This window comes from Corylus avellana, chromosome 2 (genome assembly GCF_965113065.1).
Source record: "Corylus avellana chromosome 2, dhCorAvel1.hap1.2, whole genome shotgun sequence".
Classification (NCBI taxonomy): domain Eukaryota; kingdom Viridiplantae; phylum Streptophyta; class Magnoliopsida; order Fagales; family Betulaceae; genus Corylus; species Corylus avellana.
This window is the reverse complement of record NC_142491.1, coordinates 6,980,641-6,999,887: the sequence shown is the minus strand read 5'-3', so window position 1 is coordinate 6,999,887 and position 19,247 is coordinate 6,980,641. Positions and strand designations below refer to the sequence as shown.

Below are 19,247 nucleotides of genomic sequence, written 5' to 3'. Positions count from 1 at the left end.
CTTTGTACCTTTTTTTTTTTTTTTTTTTTTTTTTTTTTTTTCAATTGAAGCTTTTATCTTGAATTTAGAGTAAATTTATCATGGTTTGTTTTAGATTTTCGGATGTATCAAATACCCAAAAATAAGGATTTTTTTTTTAAAAAAAAAAAAAATTAGGGGAAATTTCATTTAAAATCTTTGAACTACTACGTATTTTTTAGAAGACTTCTCTCAAATTTCAAAAACTCTCAATTTCACCGTCTGAACTTTTAATTTGATGCAATGTACATTCCTCCGTCAAATTTAAAACGTTAAAAGTGATAAAATAACTTTTATACCATTGACTTTTTTATAAAATTTCAAATTTATCCTTAAGTTTTAAATGAAAAAAAGCGAGGGAAAATCGAAGGATAATTTGTTCTTTTTAGTACTTTTCCTTAGGGGTTAATGGTTGAATTTGACGGAGGAGGTCAATTGAATTAAATTGAAAGTTTAGGGAGTTAAGTTGAGAGTTTTAAAAATTTAGGGATTTTCTCAAAATACGTAGTAGTTCAGAGTCTAAAGTGAAGTTTCTCCAAAAATTTATGTTAAAAGGAATGAAGCCTTAAATATGTCTGGGTCTACAATGAATCTAAATATTGAGAGCCTGTTTGGCAAACAAGTTTTTGTTTTTGTTGCTGAGAATTGTTTTCGAGAACAAAATCGGAAATAAGGAACCATTTGCTAAGACAAAAAAAAAAAATCCCTTTGTCTCTTAATAACATATCTGTTGGGTTACATTTAGAATGCATTTACATATTTACAAAAGGGATTGCTCAAACAAAAACATCACATTGCACCGAGAGCAGGATCCCCAAACAGTTTGATTGAAGCACAAGATAAAGAAAGAGATAGATAATAATTCTGATAAAGATCCTCAAACAGTTTTAAACCCACCATGATACTCTCAAGAATTGAGCTTTAGCTTATCTCCAAGATAGATAATTTGTTCGGGCTTGACTCATTTATTTTTCTAGTGAACTTGAACTTGTTTTTCAGTTGCTCCTAATTTATTCATTATATATATATATATATATATATATATATATATATAAAGTAACTATCATGATTGTTATTTCTTTTTGTAAAATCCATACTAATTATTATTAAGATTTTATCATTTTAATTAATTAAATAAATTAACTTGAATTTTTGGACACCTCAACCACTTTTCAACGTTCATGGAGATTATATATTCATCATTTTTGCCCCTTGCATCATTTAATTTTAAACACCTGTTTGCTTCACGAAACCCTAGAGTGCGAGAGAGAGAGAGTTATAAAGAGACAAAGCCTATATATTTGGAAAATGATCATCTTCATTTCAAATCCCTCCATTTTCTCCATTTAGTACATTTTGAAGGGTAGTATTGTCCAAAAGTTTTAATGATGGTAGTACATTAAATGTAATGCCCTTTAAAATGCACTAAATTGAGGAAATAGAGAGATTTTGAAATTGAGAGGATTGTTTAGGGGTCTGTGTTCTCTCTAGCGACAACCTAGAGGAGGAGGAAAGTTTCCATGTCTTTTTGAGATTGTGGAGGATTTACGTGTTCGTGATTATCCTGGTGTGTGCATTATGGAGGAAGATCTATCGAGGATATGGGCAAACTTTTCTTTGCTAGAAGAGGAGGACGAGGAGATTGACGTTCAGGTGACGGATTTTCAAGAGGTGATTACTCGGGGTCAGGATTGTATCGTCCGGCAAGCTGGTGACAAATTGATACGTGAGTAAGGAGACAATTAAGAGCACCCTACAACGATGGTGGCGATCTTCTGGAACTATGAATTTCAAAGTGATAGGGGAAAACCTATTCATTATTGAATTTGAGCATGTAAGGGACAAAAAACGAGTTTTGGAAGGTCGACCATGGGTCTTTGAGGGTTCCCTTTTCTGTGTGGAGGACTATGATGATCAAACATAACCTGCACAACTCAAATTCGATAAGGCCTCCTTTTGGGTTCGGATGTATGGCTTACCACTGGGGTGCATGGGGCGAGAAGTGGGACATAAAATTGGATCCACAGTGGGTGAAGTGGAAGAAATTGACACTGATCCAGGCGGAGTTGGATGGGGAGAGTACTTGCGGGTGAAGGTCTTACTTGATTTGGCCAAACCACTGTCGAGAGGAAGGAAGATGAAATTAGAAGGAAAATCAAGCTTGATTGGCTTTCAATATGAAAGGCTACCCAAGTTTTGTTTCCAGTGTGGGGTTATTTGCCATGGTCCTAGGGGATGCATGAAGATAAGTGACCTACGTAACCAGGGTGATTCAACTCAGTATAGGCCATGGCTCCGAGCATCTTCACCAACAAGGAGAGTAGATCGGAACCATGGAGCTTATGCTCCTAAGCAAGGACGGTATCTTTTAGAACCACCAGCCACAGATGAAAGAACACAGTGTGGAGATAATGAAGGCCGGTGAGGGGTGATCGAAGCAGGAGTAGAAACCAAGATTTTTTCGGCGACGAGGAGGTAATTCGGGAAAGATTCAGATTGCCAACCAGAAAGGAATGGAGCGAATATAGTGGCGCAAATCGTGGAGAAGGAGTTGGGGGTTTTAATGAGAAGAATCAAACCTATAAGGAAAGATTTACGAAAACGTACAGCCAACCTGTGGGATTCCAGTGGGTGCAAAATAGGAAGGATGATCCTGTCCAATTTGAAAATATGGGAACCAAAAGTCAAGTTGAAGATCCTTTAGCTTTTAAGGTAGGCATGTGGGCGGAGGCTAATGCACAAGACAGGCGCCAAGAAAACATTGGGGCTTTGGGGCCTAAGGGTCAACGGAGGATGAGCGCAAGCCCAAAGAAAAGTGTGGGCTTGGATGGGACTGGAGAAAAACAACCTTGTCCTGGAGGAGTCTATAAGGGTCTGCGATTTGTTCACATAGAAAAAAATGTCAAGGAGGCCCAAGCAAGCAGCAACCAACCAAGGGGTATTGCCAATGCAAATGCAATGCAGGCGATGATGACGTGGAAACGTAAAGAGAGGGAATAGCTGAAAGAGTCAGAGGAGGAGTCTCTTGGGACACAAGGAGAGAATCAAAAGAAAGGAGTTGGTAGGGAAGTGAGGCAGGTGGGGACATCAAAGAAAGGACAGAAGGCTATGCTCGAAATTGGCTCAACAAATGGATCGGGATTGGCGGAGGTTGAAATTCAGCCCTGTCGACCGCAATGATTATTTTTAGTTGGAACTGCTAGGGGCTTGAGAACCTCTGGACAGTTCAAGACCTTTGCCTGATGGTGAAGGAAAAGAAACCTGACCTAGTTTTTGTCATGGAAACCAAATTGCGAAGAACGAAAATGGAAAATATTAAACTCAAATTGGGGTTCTCTAATATGTTTGTGGTGGATTGTGTAGGGAGAAGTGGAAGGTTGGGACTGTTGTGGGGAGCAGATGCCAAGGTGGAAGTCCAAAATTTCAGTAGCAGGCATATTAATGCTATTATAAACGGACCCAAGGCTGATTTAGTTTGGAGATTTACGGGGTTCTATGGCCACCCCGAGACCTCCAAGAGACATGAGGCGTGGGCTTTACTCAAGTATTTCGCCCGACTAGCTCCTTCTCCATGGATTTGCATTGGTAATTTTAACAAAGTACTGAATGGAACTAAAAAATTGGGGGGGGGGGGGGGGGGGGAAGTGTGAGGCTAAAGAGTCATATGCAAGCTTTCCACCAAATATTGGAGGACTGTAATTTGATCGATTTGGGCTATTGTGGACCTAAATATACATGGAGCAATTGTCGAGAAGGGAAGGACTTCATTAAGGAGTGGCTTGATCGAGGAGTGGCCAATCTAGAATGGAGGTCTTTATTCCCTGAGGCTGTGGTGTCGGTGGGAGCCGTTGTTTCCTCGGATCATGCCCCATTAGTTTTGTCCCTTAAAAAAATAATTCAGAGAAAAAACGGAGTTATGCAATTCCGATATGAAGCTGGATTGGCATTGGAGGATGGGTGTAAAGACGTGATAAAGACGTTCTGGACGCAACCAAGGGCACAAAACAGAGGGTGGGATGGGCTAGAAAGTAAACTTTCTGCATGCATGCAGAAACTTAGACAATGGAATGACACATTACAAGAGCCCAAGGTTGGGTCCATAGCACGTATGAGAGAACAATTGGCCAATATGCAAGGCCATGAGGAAATGGGGAACTGTAGCATCCAACCCCAGTGACACACCATCACGGCTTTAAAACGCGTTGTTGTCATTAAGGGTGTAGTATACATTTAAGCACATCCCCATCTCCATACCTAGGCGATGTGGGACGTCACAATCACTCCCTTTTAGGACCAACCATCCTCGCTGGCGACCCTCATGGGATTTGCCCATTCTTGGTGTCCGCCCCAGCGAGCACCCGCTAGCGACCTTCATGGGCTTGTGCACGCTCCCCCCATCTCAAGCTGGGCAATGACTCTGATACTATTTTGTAACACCACACCTTAATGACACACAATATTGTCCGCTTTCTGCATGCATGCAGAAACTTAGACAATGGAATGATACATTACAAGAGCCCAAGGTTGGGTCCATAGCACGTATAAGAGAACAATTGGCCAATATGCAAGGCCATGAGGAGATGGGGAACAGTGATGCAATCTCCAAACTTAAACGTGAAATTCAAGTCCAATTGGAAAAAGAGGATCTCTGGTGGCGTCAAAGGGCTAAGGTGGATTGGCTCAAGTATGGGGATAGGAATACACAATATTTTCATACTTATGTCAAATCAAGGAGGAGAAAAAACAGAATTAAAAGGATTATGGATGAGAAGGGGCAGTGGTGGGAGTCTTCGGATGGATTGGGTACGGCCTTTGTTGATTACTTTACCAATTTATTTATAGCTCATAGGGAAGGAGACTTGGGCTCGTGTCTGCAACATATTGAAACGCGTGTGTCGGATAGCATGAATGCTGAGCTAATGGATGACTTTACTATGGATGAAATTAGCAAAGCTTTATACCAAATGGCGCCACTAAAAGCTCCCGGACTGGATGGGTTGAACGCTTGTTTTTTTCAACAAAATTGGGCAGTCATGGGAGAGGAGGTATGTAAAGGTTTACTTGATATTCTCAATTCTGGTTTTATACCGCCTAATTTGAACTTGACTCATATTGCCCTTATCCCAAAGACTACGAATGCGGAATGTGTGACTGAATTTAGGCCCATTAGTCTTTGTAAAGTATTGTATAAGTTGATTTCTAAGGTCCTAGCTAATAGGCTCAAAAAATTCCTCCCACATATTATTTTCCCGACATAGAGTGCCTTTATTCCGGGGAGATTAATTGCGGATAATATTTTGGCAGCGTATGAAACCCTTCATACAATGCAAACCAGAATGAGGGGAAAGAAAGGTTTTATGTCGGTTAAGCTAGATATGAGTAAAGCTTATGATAGGGTGGAGTAGAGGTTTCTAGAGGCGGTGATGAGGAAAATGGGCTTTGATGAGAGATGGATCCGATTAGTGATGATGTGTGTCTCTTTGGCCCATTATGCGATTTTGATCAATAGAGAACCTTGTGGGCATATAAATCCCACGAGAGGCATTAGGCAAGGAGACCCAATTTCGCCCTACCTTTTCCTTATATGTGTTGAGGTTTTGAGTTCCATGGTAACCAGTGCAAATAAGGAGGGACTTTTATTTAGGGTGCCGACATCAAAGAGGGGACCCAAGATCAACCATCTTTTTTTTCGCAGATGACAGTTTATTGTTTTGCAGGACCACTCTTGCATAATGGAGTAATCTGTCAGCCATTTTGAGAAATTATGAAGACGCGTCGGCGCAAAAAATGAATAGCAACAAGACTTCGATTTTCTTCAGTAAAAATGCCCCGGTGGGTGAGAAGGAAAACATATTGGAGTTTGTAGGGATCCTAGCAATACATAGCTACGACAAATATTTGGGTTTGCCAGCCTTGGTGGGTTGTTCCCGTATTAAAGCTTTTAAGAGCGTAACGGAGCGGGTGTGAAAACGGCTACAAGATTGGAAATTAAGATTTCTCTCCCAAGCAGGGAAAGAAATTATTTTAAAAGCGATAATCCAAGCAATTCCATCTTATTGCATGAGTGTTTTCCTTTTTCCAAAATCCATGTGTGCAGAAATTAATTCCCTTATGCGAAGATTCTGGTGGGGAAATAAGGGAGAGGATAGGAAGATTGCATGGATGAGTTGGAGTAAAATGGGGGTGTCTAAGGCATGTGGAGGAATGGGCTTTCGTGATTTTGCTTGTTTCAATAAAGCACTTTTGGCAAAACAGGTATGGAGGATGTGGACTACACCGGATAGCTTAGTGGCTCGCATAATGGAAGCCACTACCCAGATTGCTCGATCGTTGAATCCTCATTACAAAAGAAGCCATCTTTTGCTTGGAGGAGCATTCAGAGCTCTTGTGCACTGATTAGGGAGGGTTTGGTGTGGAGGATTGGGAATGGAAAAAAATCGAGAATATGGAAGGATAGGTGGCTACCTAACCCCTCCACTTTTCGGGTGCAATCTCCTCCAACTATGCTTGACCCGTCAGCTACTGTTAGCCAATTGATTGATGAAGCTGGGCATGTGTGGAAGCAACAATTACTGGACCAATTATTTTCGTGAGGGATGATAGGAACCCAACTTTTTTGCCCAACAAAAGTCCAACTTTTGCCTTTTTTAAAAAAATAAAAAATAAAAAATAAAAAATGTCTGAAGCAACCCTATCTATTTTTTGTCTTTCTTTTATTTGGTATTTTAAAAAAAATGAAAAATAGTTTTTTTTTTCATAATAATGTCATTTTTTTTATTAAGAAAATGTCATTATTATGAAGAAAAATACCATTTTTCATTTTAAACAAAAAAAATACTAAATAAAAGAAAGGCCAAAAATAGATAGAGTTACTTCAGACATTTTTTCCATTTTTAATTTTTAATTTTTTTTTTTTAAAAAAAAAATAAGGCAAAAGTTGGACTTTTGTTGGGCAAAAAAGTTGGGCCTTTAGCATTTCTCTATTTTCGGTAGAGGAGAAAATTTTGATACAATCGATTCACATTAGTCACACTAATCAAGAAGATAAGTTGATATGGAGGGGTACTGCAAGGGGAATCTTTTTAGTCAATAGCACATATCACAGGGGTGGAACCAGGATTTGTTATTTGGGGGGACAAACTTACATGGACGTGAGTGGTGGTAATAATGAGGAGTTGATCTTCTAAGATCTTTGAACCATTGAAATGAGTGTTCTCACTGAGTGATCCGTCGTTCATTAGTTTATGTGCCAAGGTGCCAACAAAATTAATTCCCTAAATTTCAAGAAGTGAAATGAATATTGAATGAGATTAAAAAGAGAGAGGAGGAGGAGGATTGTCATTCACTGCTGTCTTGAATGCTGCAGAGGAGCAGAGGCTGGAACGAATAGAGTCCAAAGAGAATCACTTGAGTGAATATATACAAAGAAATGTTTTGTGGGGCATTTATTTTGGAAAACCTCTAAAATCTGGATTTTTTTTGCTTTCTAAGCCCCTAATAAGAAGGGTTGAAAAAACTTTTGGGGGGACGAAGTTGAGTGAATATATACAAAGAAATGTTTTGGGGGGCACTTATTTTGGAAAACCTCTAAAATCTGGATTTTTTTTTTTTTTTTTTTTCTTTCTAAGCCCCTAATAAGAGGGGTTGAAAAAAATTTTGGGGGGAGATTCGTCCCCCCAACACAAAACGTGGGTCCGCCCCTGACATATCATATCCAAAAACAATTGGAATCCTCGTAGGTGGCAGAGTGTTCTTCTCAGAAGAATATTAGCACGGTCTGGAAAGCTCTATGGAAGTTGCAGATTCCACACGTGGAGAAGGTTTATTTTTGGCGTGCATGTCAAGATATTCTGCCAACAAGTGAGAATTTGTTCTGAAGAAAGGTAATCACAAACCCCAGCTGTCCCATTTGTGGATGTGAAGTTGAAAGAGTTTTTCATTCTCTGGCAATGCCCATCAGCTCAAGATGTATGGAGTGGGGGATCTATTAAATTCCAAAAAAGCTCATTTGGTGATGCTGACTTTCTAGGGGTTACAGAAGAGATGTTGAGGAAATGTAATGTTGAGGAGTTTCAGAGTTTTGTTATGATAGCCAGAAGGATATGGTTAAAGAGGAATGAATATCTGTATGAAGGCTCATTTTCACATCCCAATTCCCTTCTCAAGGCTTCAGATAATGTGTTGAAGGATTTCCACAGGCTCGGGCAGGGGAAATACGGAGCAGTGCTCAGGAAGATGGTGCTGTTATAGAAAGATGGATGGCGCCAAGGCCAGGTTGGTACAAAGTGAACTGGGATGCTGCGATTGCAAAGGAAACTAGGAGGACTGGGTTGGGCGTTGTGATTCGAGACCATCAAGGGAACTTACAGGCAACGAGGAGCCCCATGTGGGTTGGTCTCCTTAAGCCAGCAGCTACTGAAGCGTCAGCAGCCATCTTGGCCCTCCATTTGGCGCGTGATCTGGGTCTCATGCAAATAAGTTTGGAGGGGGATGCAAAGGTGGTCATTGAGGCTGTGCTGTCTGATGTTCCAGATTGGAGCCGAAGAGGTCACCTAATTGAAGATATACGCACTGCCCTCTAGCATTTCCCTTGCTGGAAAATGAACCACGTCAGGCGAGAGTCTAACCAAGCTGCGCATGGGTTGGCACGGTTCTCTACGATGCAGACTCTGGACAGAACGTGGACTCATAAGTCCCCTGACTGTATTTCTGAGATTCTTGCTTCAGAGCAATCTGCTCTGACTATATGTTGATTTGCTTGAATACAAAATGAAATCTGATGATTATTACAAAAAAAAAAAACGGAGAGGATTCTTTTCCTATATATTTATCATTTACGCCCCTTGTATCAATTCGGATTAACACAGTGGTCAATTCTCATTACTAAACTGAGCCTACAATTTTCCTAAAAAGTAAAATCCCAAGTAACTAGTAACTAAATTTACAAATACCTTAATAAAAGAGGATCAAGATTATTACACCAATAATCTCCATGTGCCTTTTATTGTTTTATAATTATTTTTTAAAAATTGCGCGTCTCTCCCAAAAAACCCTAGTCCCTGCGTTGTACGTGTGAGCGCCGTCTAGATGGGAGCCCCCAACCCTTTTGTGCTAGTCAATTTACCTGATGCTCCCTAGCTTTTTGTACAGTGCTTCCCCCCTTCTTTTCCGCCCCTTTCCCCTCTTGTGTCCCGTTTCTTCAGCCCCTCTCCTCCTTTTTACTCAACCCCTCTCTTCGTCTTAAAGCCCAGCCCCATCATCTCGTCGCCTTGCCATCTCCTCTGTTTTTCTGTAGAATCTGACTAGGCTCTTGGATCGACGTGAATCCCTCCTCCTGGCTCTCCGGCTCTGCTCGAGTCCATCGCCTCTGCCGCGGTTCTATCGTGTTCTGGTGTTTTTATTTCCTGTTGGTTTGTTTTGGTTTTTTGCTTGTTTGACACTCTGTGTGGGTGCCGCCCTTGGGGTTTCACTCAAACTCTCCCCTCGGTTCTGAGTGAACCGTCGATCTTCTCCACGTTTGCTTTGCTGCCCACCATTTGCCGCCGGTCTTTTCATGCGTCCCCCCGTGATGAGCTTTCAACGCCACCTTCCGCTTTAGTTTCCGGCTAGCACGCGATTGGCTTCCTCCCGGCTGTCATCATCCGCAGAGAATGTTTTTCTGTTGTTTCCTTTGGTTGTATTTCCTTTTTGTTGTTTTTTTCAGTTTCCCTATTTTTTTTTCCTTCCTGTTTTTCCTTGTATTTGTGTTTGTTGCTTCTAATAAGGCTCTGTCCTCTCTTGATCTGCCTACTTGATGCTCTTCAAAGTATTTGCTTTTGGTCCAGACCCTTGGGTTGTGGATGTGATCGATTTCTTGGCTTTCAGGTCGAGGAGGATGCGTTTCGACATGAGGTTTTTTGCTCTAGGGTCAAGGAATAAGAGCTACATATGCATTGGATGGAGTCTATGTGACACAGATCTGTTATTTTAATATGATGATTAGTCGTTGGTTAGCAGCTTGCTAGAGTTTGGAATGTAATACGTCATCTTTAACGCTTGTAATCTCGTTGCTTCGACTATGGTTGCTTCAGAGCTTTCGCTCTGTGTTATTAAAGCTTTATACTCGTGTTATCAATGAATGAGATTGATATATTTTCCAACAAAAAAAATATATTTAAAAAAAAAAAAACAATTACAGACATCAGTGGACCTTTGTCTTTGATTATGTATGAGAATTGAAGGAAAATGTTTTCAGTTGAAAATATTTTCCGACATCGGGGACTCGACTGGGACCCCGCCTAATTTTTCGCACATGCTAAATATCGAAAAATGTTTTCTAAGACATCATTTTCCAGGGACCCTGCCTAATTTTTCGCACATGCTAAATATCGAAAAAAATGTTTTCTAAGACATCATTTTCTAGGAAAATGTTTTTCACCGAAAATATTTTCCGAAGTCGGGTCCCAACGGGGTCCTGGACAAAGTCCCGAGTAGGTCTCAGTCAAGTCCCGACGGGGTCTCGGTCAAGTCCCATCGGGATCTCGAGTGAGTCCCGGTCAAGTCCCGAGCGGGTCTTGGTCAAGTCCCGGCGTGGTCCTGGTCAGGTCTCGGGGGATCCTAGGCAAGTCTTGGGCAAGTCCCAGCGAGGTCCTAGGTAGGTCTGGTAGAGTCCCAAGCAAGTCTCGATCAACTCTTGGCGGGTCTCGGGTAGGTCCGATCTGGTCCCGAGCGAGTCCTAACGGGGTCTCGGGCGGGTCCCGATCAAATCTCGGCAGGGTCCTGGTAGGGTCAGTCGATTTGAGCATGAGATGCTCAAACTCGAAAAATGGTTTAGGGTTTTCAAAAATGAAAACCGGTCATTTTCCGAAAATTAAAGAAGAATTTTCTATCAAAGCGAAAATATTTTCCGTTGACAATTATTTTACATCATACTAAACACCCAAAAATACATAAAACATTTTTCGAAAATAATTTTACGGTGAAACAAACGGAACATAAGTAAAAGAAAAACCCTTGTTTCTTGCCTACAAACCATAATCATAGTCTCCCTCGAGGGAGACTCGTTGAATGTTGTATCAACACTTCTCTCCTCAGCATGTATTTAGATGATCTCCCAATGCATTATCATTTCCTCCCTTCTCAATATTAGTGGCCCCCTTAAGCATAAACCTCCCTAATCCCTCTTCACTTCCTATCTCTTGTTCTTTTATTTTATTTTGTTAGATACTTTTCTTTTTTTACCATAAAAATAAAATAAAAAATAAAAGCCTACCTTGTCTTAGGGCCTCCGGCCGTTAGGATTAGGCATGTCAACAACTGCCATCAAAGACGCAAAGCATCATAAGGTTACCATTACAAATATTAAATGTTGAATTAAATTCATGTCAAGGAAATAGTGTCTAATTATTCATAAAAATATAAGGTACGTGCTAGGGCACGTATTCAAAATAAACACAGGTTTGATGAGATTAACTATAATGATTTCTTAAGCCTCCGTCCCGGCATAGCCTCCTAATGCATGCTGCTCATAAACTGAAAAAAAAAAAAAAAAAAAAAAAACCCTTAGTAAGTAAAATTTCCAACTAAGAAAATAGTTTAGTTAAATTCATATTCTTTAAAATAGTATATTTAAAAAATTTTGCTCTTTAAAATCGCATGAAAATCATTATATATTACTTCAATTCTTCGATCTCAACACTTTATATATATATATAAATTCATTTTTGTTTAAATCGTTTTCTAAAATTCCCTTAGAGCAAATTTACTTTGTTTAAACATGTAGGTATATTTCTTAAATTTTCTCTTGTACGTCCCATGTACACGATGGGGTTGGCATAATTTGAAAGAACTCTTTCTGATCATGCTCGTGGCGGCCACGAAGTGAATGAATCTGAGCCACCTGATTAACCAAGGTGCACTCAGCGTGGCAAAACATAATGATGTATATATGAGAGGTAATTAATTACCACATATCTAAAAATTATTACGTTATGAGCCATAAAACCCAAGTTATAAAATAATCTGTTTTCACTAAAAATCGTTATCACAATAAAACCTTTGCTGCTTCAAAAATTCATAATTAGTTCACCTTAACTCCAAATTGCATCAACCCAGTTTTTTTAACTTGACTCTTTGGACTAAATTCCTCACTAAATTTGTAAAATCCCATGAGATATGTATATCCTAACTTCCTAAGTCTCTCTCTGAATATTATGCTCTACAACTCATGAGCTAATCTAGATTCTCATTTTGCCCGAGCCTATGAAATCCCCAATTAAATTCTAAAAACTATTAATAAGCAATAACAAATAACATTAGCTTGAAGTTTGTGATTTCTGGGCATGCACATAAACTTTTTAATCTTTATCACCGTTGCTGGCAACTTAGAAATTCTAAGTTTACTGCAGAACCTCTAAAACTATACCTAAAACTCATTCAAACATTAGTCCCCCTAAGACATCATAGAACAAGATTACACTTTTGTTTTGCTAATAATCAGTGCCTATAAAATTTGAAATTTTCACTTACACTTTTGTGTGTTGATATCATATGTGTGATCCATATGTTCTAACTATTCCTACCATCCAAATGTAAGTAAAACAACCATACTAGCTAGCTCATCCTTATTGGGGCATAATCTATATATCATCATGATGTGCATGTTTGAACATTAAAATCAGTAACTTTTTTAAAGAAAAGGAAGAGAGTTTAAACACTTGCAAGAATGCAATTCTTTTAATCAAAGAGAGGAATTGATAAGCTTGGCTCTTTGCAAAATGGTGTGTTATATATATATATGATAGTACTGGTCGGTTATTAGGTGTTTTTGGTTCTTAGAATGTTTGTATGCATGTTTTTAGGGAGGTTGATATCCTACGTTGCATGGTTTTTGGTGTTTTTAAAACTCTTGGCCCTTAATTAAAATCACTATACATGTTTAACGTACTAGTGTAGTAAGCAAAAAAGTTTACTTCAATGCTTTCCAAAAAGGGATAAGATTCCTTTAAGCAATTTTGTAAGAAGTACTTTTTAATAAAAATTGTGCTAGCTCAACTAATTAACGTGCGATTTGAAATTTGATAACATATTTTTCTTTCCTAGTTGAATTTGATAGCATTTAAAACACCATAATAAATGCACGTTTTTAAAACAAATTTGAATAAAAGCTAGGGTTTAAGGTAGGGGTACTGTTACACTTATGTTTTTTCGTACTGCTAATTCTATATATTCTGACGTGCTAAAACTAACACGTCAGTATTTCTTAATTTTTTTTTTTTTTTTTTAATATCAGGTGTATATATATAATATTTCTGACGTGCTAAAACAGCACGTCAGTATTTCTTTATTTTCATTTATTTTTATTTATATATATGGTCCATTTCTGACGTGCTGGTTTCAGCATGTCAGTATTATTATTATTATTATTATTTTATTATTTTTTTATATCATGTTATATATATATATATATATATATATATATATTTTAAATCTGGTTTATTTCTGACGTGTTAAATGTTGGCACGTCACTAAAAAATTGGGCGGGATTTTCAACTTTTTTCCCTCATTTTCCCTCTTCTTTTCCCTTAATTTATTCTTTTATTATTCTTTATTCCCTGTATATTCTTTATTTATTCTTCTTTCCCTTTATAATTCTTTTAATTTATTCAACTTCTTTCATCCCTTTTCTTTTATTTCCAGACTCATGAGCTCTCTCTCGATCTCAATCTCCCTCTTCTCTCTCTCTCTCTCTCTCTCTCTCTGCATATAACAGCCGGCCAGCTCCCTCTAAAGGGAAGAAAAGGAAAAGGAGAAGAGAGAAAGAAGAGAAGAAGAAGAAGAAGAAGAAGAGAAAAGGAGAAGAGAAGCAGAAGAAGAAGAAAAACAATAAAGGAGAAGATAAAAAGATTTTTTGAAGATTTGTTGGGTTTGACGTTTGGGCTTTTGATTTTTCAATTTGATTTTTTGATTTTAGTTTTTGATTTGGGTTTTTAATTTTTTGAAGATTTTTTGGGTTTGGGTTTTGAAAATGGAGGAAAGAAGAGAGAGCTAGAGAGTGAGAAAATGGAGAAAAGAAGAGCAGGGAGAGAGTTGGCTGGGAGAAAATGGAGAAACGGTACTGGCCGGTGAACTAAATTAAAAAAATATATATATATTTTAATTGAAAAAAAAAATCCAGAAATTTTTTTTTTTAAAAAAAAGAAAAATTATTATTTTTTAATAATTTTTAAATTATTGTCGTGTTAATTTTGACACGTCAAGAAATTTTCTGACGTGTCAAAATTTTTCTGACGTGTCAGACCACTTGACATGTCAGAAAACTTAAGTCGGGAAAAAATTAGTATTTTTGTAGTGATATATGTAAAGATCGATGGAGCATTTTTCATTGACTAAATCCCTGCTCTATAGTTTACAGAAAGCTCATCTTTTTTTACGTTGATTCCATGTAAACTGAGCTCCTCTTGAAATACGTAAAGGAACTTCGCCATATATGTAAGGCTTGCCATGCATGCATTTGGCTGATGATCATGATAGACGTTAATTTCTTCATATATATATTTACGTAAAACTTCCTAGAGATCTCTTCATATTACTATAATATTGTTGTCTTTCTTAATTGTTGTTCTTTTTTATTTTATTTTATGTCTTTTAAGCTTTCTTTCGATGTTCTGATTTGAGGGTTGTAAAGTTGTTTGTCTGCTGTTTCCTTTGTGGTTTTGCAATTATATTGATTCTTTGTCGTTAAGGTACGGTAGATGTTTTAGCCTGAATCTCATAAGATTCAGATTTTTTCTGTACAGCTTTGTTTGGTTGTTTTTGTCGTTGTTATAGAAATGTCATTATCCAAAACAAAAACAAAAAGCAATATCCAGCACAATTCTGCTTTCTTTTGGTCTGAGTTTCAGTCCTGGCTTGTTTTCTAGGAGAATTTTCTTTTTCTTTTCCTTTTCTTTCATGAATAAGGAGATAACAACAATTATTATTCCCATATATATAACATTAATGCTCACCTTTGATAATGAGTGAGCCAAGGATCCTCGTCGAGTTCAAGAAATTTGTTCACCCACTCTAAACCATATGATCCATCAATGGTGAAGTCAAAGAAGGTGTTCATGTCAAGGTTTCCTGCAGAGGTCCCACTTCCTTTAGCACCCTCCACGTCCGCATGAGTGATGGTGCAGGTTTCCTGTGTCAAAATGTTGATCTCTTGGGCTGCTGACACCACTACTTTCTCCTTCTGATTTATTTTCTTCCTCAAATGAGAATTCCAATAGTTCTTTATCTCGTTGTCGGTTCTTCCGGGAAGTCTCCCAGCAATTAAAGACCACCTGTATAATAAACATGTACTCACACATTCACGGATTTCGTTCACATTGAAAAAATATGTCATCCTAATTGTATAGCAGTCAAGTAAAACTATGTTCACCTGTTCCCGAGTAGCTTATGAAGCCTAAGTATCAAATCCTCTTCTGCATCTGAAATGTTGCCTCTTTTGATATATATTGGGTCTTAGATAATTCAACCATCTCAATCTGCAACTCTTCCCACATCGATTTAAACCTGCAAAAAACATGAGAACCTATCATCAAATAAATTAAAGTTAGAAAAACATATTTTTTTTCCCTTGTGATATATATATATAGGTTTAATCTTAAGATAAGTGGTAATGAACCTGCTTCAAGTGCAATTGTTTTCCACCTCTTTGCACCATGGATTTCAGTGTACTGAGAGAGTTTTTGATCTTCCTCTGCAGTCCATGCTCCTTTGTTGAGTGCTACTTTCTTAGCTGATCCATCAATATTTTTTGGTGCCATTTGAGAGAGAGAGGTGATATTTTTGCTGCTAGGGACAGTGAGAGACAATTAATATTGCTAGCTTGCTGATGAAGAGAGGCAGGAGAGGGAGAGAGAAGTGAGAATTTAATTTAGTGGTGTTAAAGGAGGAGTTGAAGAGTCAGCAAGTCAATCCAACTACCTTTCCTAGCTAGGGGGACAAGAAAAGTAGTACAGAACATCAACTACCGGTTTTAGATTGCTCAAAATGCAAAGTGGAATATATGTTTCTCCCAACAATATTAAATAAGGTTGCTTTTAAAATTATCATCCGATATATGAATTGGATTTTTATTAAATTTTGATTTAATTGCAATTTTAAAAGTCACCTATAAAAGTAAAAAAAATGAGAGTAAATAGAATTCTTCATTAAGGTTAAGTAATCTAAAACGTGTATATATATATATATATATATATATATATAATAGCAGAATCACTAGCCTAAAGTATCTAAAAATATGAAAAGTGTGATAATATGAGTAAGGCTAGAAAATAAATTATGATATGGTATCACATATCATACGTGTGAGAAATGAAAGCTAAATAGCTAAGCTCAAAGCTAAAGGAATTTTCTTAAGCACAAATATTCTGATGAAAAACTATGACCAAAGAGTACTATTCAATGTCACTATTTCATGAATTTGTGACACATTTTTTTAAATAATAAATCTTATTAGATTGTAACACATCGTTTGGAAATCATATTTTAGAGAAAGAATATGGGAAGTGTAGCACTTCTCATTCTTGTCACTTCATCTACATTGAATATTTCTTTAATCATATTGATTTTCCACCGCCTTGTGTCGTCATCAATTAATTCTTTTACCCGAGCGTCTTTACCAAGAATTTGTCCAATGATTGGGCAACATATTATGTGGGGATCGTAATCCATTTATCCTTCCAAATTTTAATTGATTCTCCATTTTCCACTCTCAATAGTAGACTAGCTTTTAAGAGTTTCTGGGAATTTCATATGCTCTCTTCTCCATGTATACAACTGCTTGCAGCCCATATTTGCCTAAAAAAAACCCTTTGGCATGGGGATAGTATTTTTCCTTAAAAATTCTAGCAACAATGTGTGATGATTATGAAGCATTCACCACCCTTGTTTTGCCAAATAAAACCAGAATAAAGCAATATTCTAGGTCTATCCAAAACCCTATCCACCTTAATTTTTTGACATCTCCATTCTTACCCAACTCATCAACTCGCGCCACCTTTGACTCATTTTCTTTATGTCTTCACTAGAATTTGAACATGTTTGAGTTTATTTCCCCCAATAAAGTGACGGGTAATTGAAATATACCCATGTTGTGTGAATTTTGCTTAATAATTAATATCTATCCATATAAAAGTGATCTTAGTCAGTGAAAATAGCAAACACTCTTCAAGTTCAAATGAGCCATACACAGCCAAAAAATTGGAATGCATATATGGTGAGAGGTATATGTCATGATTAAATAGTGTGCATCGAAAACTTTTGAATGACCTCCTGACCTATGGAAGGACTTATAGTTAGCTCCAATCCCACTTGTCTCAAGAAAATTAGTTCATCTTCGTCTTTTGGCCTTCGCTCACCAAAGATTGATCACACCCCAAACCCGGCCCCCCAAACCTCCACTAGGGCAAGGATGATAAGAGCACTTCTAATGGCTCAGTTATTTTCCATTTTTAGCTAAAATAGCTAATAAAAATGTCAGGGGAAAAAAAAAAAAAAAACCCTCCATTAATGTATCTAAAAGCAAATGTAAAATCCGGTCATGAATAATTATTGTAATAATTTTTTTTATCTTCTTTCTCATTGTTTAACCTCTCTTAGTCTCTTTCTGTCTTTCGAATGCAATTGATGCAAAAAACTTATGTAGAATTTATTTTCTCAAATAAATTTTGAGTGATATAGTCTTCCATTTAAGTAATTTGTGTGATATAAATTTTTTTATATTAATTATTTAAATTATTAGCGATTCGTACAAGTGATAGATCGTCCGGTGTCCTTTGTCCAATAATTGTATGGTTAAGATCAGCAGATGACACGTGGAATCAGTTCCGTGGTGCAGCTGTACAGATGGGACGAAGTACGGAGGAAGAGTTTTCATTTTCATAGTACACATAAGCACCCCTTCTAGGGTTGAGGAAATTCTATTTTGCCTCGGCAATGCAATGCAACACTCTCCATTACCTGATTTTAAAATTATTATTAAGTTTTGAATAAATAATTATTAAATTATAATTTACTTGTAATCGTAAAAGTCACGTCAAAAAATATAAAAATAAAAACTATTATTTCTCTTTTGCTTTTATGGCACATTCTATATATAAACACATGTTAAAAAACAGGGATATATCAACATGATCATGTCACTTGTACCATATTTGCTTTTATAGAAACTAAAGCTCCATACCATATTTGTATTTTAAAATTATCACACAATATTTTATTTTATTATTATTATTATTTTTTAATTTAACAATACTTGATCTAATAATTAGTTGTAACTATCACGTTAACATCGTGGAATAATTATGAGATACAGATATATATAGTTTTTAGCATTACTCTTCTACGAGCGTGTTTGATAACCTTTTTAAGGAGTTTTTTTTTTTTTTTTTTTTGATTAAAAAAGTATTTTGATGTGGATGTTTTGAATTTTTGTTAGTATTTTGTGTTGAAAATTGTTTGTTATATTCTTTAATTTTTTTAATAGAAATAAAAAATAAAAGTAGTGATCGTGAGCGAATTAGGAAACGCACCCATATCACATGTACATTTTATTGGTGGTCCTTTCAATATAGCACCGATATCACATGTACATTTTATTGGTGGTCCTTATATGCTCTATAATTCAAGTTCAAAATATGTATTTTTTCAAAATATTTGTGCGAGGTAAATATTCTAAATAACTTCTTAAAATTCTGTATAAGAGTATCTAGGTGCATTACATAAGGATATTCACTTTTTTTTTTAAGTCATAAATGTTATATTTTTGGCAGTCTAAAATGCTCACAAGTATCCCTTTATTATATTATTATTAGAATGCTTATATAATACAAAAGCATATATCAAAATATATTATAAATTTAAATTATTTGGTATCTTACTATAAGTAATAGCTGGGTCCAAGTGTTATTAATTTCCAAAAAAAAAAATTATATATATATATATTCAATAGCTGTATAAAAATTTCTCTAACAATGGTTAATAAAAAGTAGGTTACAAAAGAACCAAAATATAATATATAAAATGGTTTTAGGGTAGCTAAATATGTGACAATGACAAGTACAACCGTTTTTTGTTGTAATATTCCTGACAAATTAAAGAATGAGTATAACTCTTAATAAGTTTATAGACAAGATTGTCGAGGTAAAACAGGATCACTTTTGTAACATTGAGCTCTAAGACTAGGGTTAGAGTGTTCTAAT

The 19,247-nt window shown here is 36.8% G+C and overlaps 1 pseudogene; it reads right to left on the bottom strand.

Annotated features, from left to right (window-relative positions):
• Window positions 1-15,001: 15,001 nt before the first annotated feature.
• On the bottom strand, window positions 15,002-15,809 carry LOC132167436 (transcription factor MYB114-like; annotated as a pseudogene).
• Window positions 15,810-19,247: the final 3,438 nt, after the last annotated feature.